The following is a 4,597-nucleotide window of genomic DNA, read 5'->3' as shown; positions in this document are numbered from 1 at the left end:
TAAAGAATCAAATGGTGACAGATTCATAGTGAGCAGAGAATATTTGAGGCATTACAATCCGCTCTAACAGTAAACTGACCGTCAAGCTAATGACGCTAAAGAAGTGCTCTATGGGAGGCAGCCCATGATTTAGTTTCCTTGATTTTAAAGTTTCAGTGTGAATAATAATTGTTGCTCTAACATAAATTCAAGCTCTCGTAAACAAATTTGACAACTACCCATGACATTCTGAAGCATATGATCCAACTCTAAGTTTGGTGTGCCTGCAGGCACACTAAGATACTTTTCAAAAATGATTATCATATTGCCGTTGTGACATATGCATAAGTGTTTTCTTGGAATATATAGCAAAACATTAAGTTTGGTGTTCTATATATTGTAAAGACAAGTCATGAGAGTCAAATTTCTTTTGAGTCTTGAATTTCATGAAAGTGCAACCATGTTTATAATTTTTAAGTTCATGTTAAAGATAGAAGAATAAGATGTTTCTCATGAAGGTTTAACCAAAGTGACAATAATCCCTTCAAGATCTCAATGAAATTATTTGGAGGAAGTAACCCTTTGGACCATATAGCCAAACACTGAGTTTGGTGTCCTCCAAAACGATATAAAAGCACAAAAGGAGTCACAGTTGGTTGAACCATCATAAGGAATGCTAGTCAATTTTTTAGCTTTGAGTATTAATTGTCATGTGCTTGCCACCACTTGTTAGTATTCACTTCCTTTGCCTTGTTATTATGGATAGGTATGCAGAAGAACTATTTAATAAAAGGGACAAGGCAATGGATGGTAAAGATAGAACGAGGACAAAAAGTAGGTCACATGGTTTGGAAGGGTGCTTCTTGGGAATAAAAATCTGCACATCTTGAGAAGAGGTACCTAGAAGACCAAAAAGATATGCTTAATGGAGAGGCAATTTTTGTCTTCATTCAACCTTGCATGCACACCCTTCATTCATAACGTTTCCCAAAGAATCCTAACCAACCATTCTTCATTAAAGCTTACTATAAATGGCTTCACTTGGATCGTGCATATGAACTAAAGTTTTCATACTTCTTGTACTCAAAAAAATTCAGCTCTTGTGTTCTCTAAAGCCAAAACCCAACAACCGTGTTTATATGCAGCAAATCATTCTTGTTCACTTGCTTCCACAACATTACCTAGCCTTCAAACCACCTTTTCATTGAGAGTGCATCACACTAGTCATCCCTCTTCATAAACCTTCAACCTCTATTCGGGTGATCATCAAGGAAGATATGGCATCTTCTTCAAGTTTCAAAAGAAGGAGAGGAAAGGAACCTATTACTGAGGAAAGTGAAAACGACTATGATGGATGGAATTTCAGATCATGGTTTCACCAAATGTAATGATACGTGAAAATTAGATTTCACGTGTAACTACCGGCAAGTATACCGGGTCGCATCAAGTAGTAAAACTCACTTAGAGTGAGGTCGATCTCATGAGGATTAAAGGGTTAAGCAATCAATAGCTAATTGATTATTCTAGTTAGACAATCATATTGGAATGAAAAACAACAAGAAGTGTAAATGACGTGAAGATAAAGGAAAGCAATAAATTGCAAGAAAAATAAATAACATAAATGTAAAGTGCTGGAAAGTAAAATTGCAAGAAAGTAAAGAACATCAAAGTAAAGTGCAGGGGAAATAAAATGTTGGAAAGTAAAGTACAAGGAAGTAAAATTGTAAGAAAGTAAATGACTGAAAGTAAAGATGGAAGACATAAGGGATTAGAGATGTTGATTCCTCCTGAACCAATGGGTCTCACTCCTTCTCAATCATATAAGATAGATCAATGGCGGATTATGAGTAATTAAACCCTAATCTCTTGGTGATTTAATTTCTCTTCACATAATCAATTGCCACTCTCGTGATCTAATTGGTCATGAGAAGAGGTGAAGTCCTAATTCCTAATCCACTTTCGCATTTTATCCTTCCTTATTTTGGTTGTTGCACACTTTTATTATATATGTGTATATTGCATTTTGGCTTTTGATTGTGATTAGAAAAATATTTTGGATTGTTAAAACCTAGTTGACCCTTTTTGTATAAAGATTGTGTTGTGATTGAAAAAGGGGTAAACTAGGGAAAAATTTTTTAAAATTTTCTAAATCACAACATTGCATTAGAATAAGCTTAGTCAATATAATGAAAACTTCCAAGAATTCCATTTCTAGAGTACCACTCCAATTGGTTGAAAATTTTTTTAGAACTTGCTTGATTAATACACTTTGTGGATCATATTTTGAGCAAAGAATACAAGCATGAGAGTTTTGAGCCTAATTGTATGGTTACATCATATAACCACTTATTTTCATTCTTGTGTGCATTATTCTCTTCCTATGATTGTAATCTTTGATTTGCTTGATTCTTTATGTCCATTATTTTGTGTATACATGCATTTATATGATTGAGGCCATTGTTCAAATAGCTCACTTACCCAAATAGCCTACCTTTTGTCTTCCGTTGTTAGCCAATTTTGAGCCTACGCTTAACCCACTTATTCTTAATTGAAGCATATTACAAGCTTAAGTGAAAAACAATAAATGTCCCTTGTTTGGATCTTTGATTAGCTTAGGCTAGTGAAAGTGTTCATCATTTGATTTTTGGAAAGTTGGGTACATTGGGTAGAGATAAAAGTGTGTGTGTGTTTTTGTTGAAAAATTTTGGAATTGGGTACATACTCATGTATTAATCATGTATTAATCATTTTGCAATAAAAAGGGGACAAAAATGCCCCAAAGTTTAAAGCTTAATAATGATCAATGCATGTGTGTGGTAATCAAAAGAGAATACATGAGTGTGTGTAAAAGTGAAGAATGGATAGCTAGGGTTGTTTAGAATTGTATAGGTTGTCATATGTTAGGTAGGAAGTTTAAGTTAATCAAAGATTCAAATCTTAAGCTCACTTGACCATATGCATCCTACCTTGACCCTAGCCCCATTACAACCTATGGAAAAATCCTCATGATATTTGTATGCATGCATAAAGTAATTGTTGATTGTTAGATGAAAAACAAATCTTGGAAAGCATGATTGGGGGAGAATTGAGTGAATCAACCCCATACACTTGAGTGCCTAGAGCGAATACACATCCGGCAAGGGTTCGATCGCTCAATTACATGTATCTACCAATGATTATCTTTACTTGTAAGTTTGTAAAATCTTTCAATGATTCAATCCCATTGTGGTTTCCTTTAAATGCGGTTGCTTTAGCCCTTGTGCTTGCATTCATATTCTTGGAGATTGATTTATTTTGACTAAGACATTGCATTCATGTAATTAGGTGCACATAGATATATTGCATTTAGTTAGTTTGCATTGAATAAATGTTGATACCCTTTGCTTCTTCCTTGATTTTAGCATGAGGACATGCTTAGTTTAAATGTGGGTAGATTTGATAAACCCCGATTTTGTGGTTTATCTTATGCTTATTTTAGGGGATTTTATCACCTTTTTTCCACATTTATTCAATGAAATAGCATGGTTTTGTAATTCTCTCTTGAATTGTGCCTAAGTGTAAAAACATGCTTTTTAGGCCCTTAAATTGGTGATTTTTATTCACTTTAATTCTATTCGATGCCTTGATGTGTTTGTTGAGAGATTTCAGGTTCATAAGGCAAGTATTTAATGGAAGAAATCAGGAGAAAAGCATACAAAGTGGAGAATGCATACGGAAATAAAAGATTGGGAATGCATCAATGGGTGCGCACGTGTACAAGGCGTGCACGTGCAGAAGTGATTTTTCATAGAGACGCGCATGCGTACATACCGCGTACGTGCGGATGAAGAAACAGCCAATCGACGCGCACGCGCACATGGCGCGTACGCGCCGATACCAGCACGTGACCCACTTAAAGGCAAAATGCTGGGGGCAATTTCTGAGCTACCCAGGCCCAAATCCAACTTGTTTTTGAGTGTATTTCATGCAAAATTTAAGTCCAAGCAAAGGGGGAGCAATTAGTTAGTCAACATGAGCCTTTAGTTAGTTTTCTAGAGAGAGAAGCTCCCTCTTCTCTCTAGAATTAGGTTAGGATTACGTGAAATTGTCATAGATCCATGTTTAATTCCTTGCTTTCATCTTGTTTCTTTTATAATCTCTCATGTCTACATCTTGATTTTCTTAGTTGTAATGTTAATTTCTCATTTTGCTTTCTTTTGTGATGACGAACTCATGTTGGATTTGGTTTACAATTAATGCAATTTGATGTTGATGTTTCTTTCATGTTGATCTTACTTGCTATTATTGATTTCTCGCTTATGAAGTTATGGGTCTCCTTAATTTTAATATTTTGTGATGTTTACTTTTATTGCACATTAGGTATTTGATATAATGCTTCCTATAGTTTTTGAGTAGTTCTCTTGACCCTTGGCCTAGGTTAAGGGGATTGAGTGACCTTGAGTCCTTGAGCTTCATTGAATTGGTAATTCTAGAACCCTTGGGGATCAATTTGATAACCATTGACTCTAGCCTACTACTGAGTTAATTAGTAGCTAGGTTGGAACTTATGGATTGATGTTGATCAAGCCATTTGACGTACTCCAAGCCTAGGAGTAGACATTACGTACTTAAGGCTTTA

The sequence above is a fragment of the Arachis hypogaea genome, chromosome 18 (assembly GCF_003086295.3).
Source record: "Arachis hypogaea cultivar Tifrunner chromosome 18, arahy.Tifrunner.gnm2.J5K5, whole genome shotgun sequence".
NCBI classification, from domain to species: Eukaryota; Viridiplantae; Streptophyta; class Magnoliopsida; order Fabales; family Fabaceae; genus Arachis; species Arachis hypogaea.
This window is presented reverse-complemented; position numbering follows the sequence as displayed.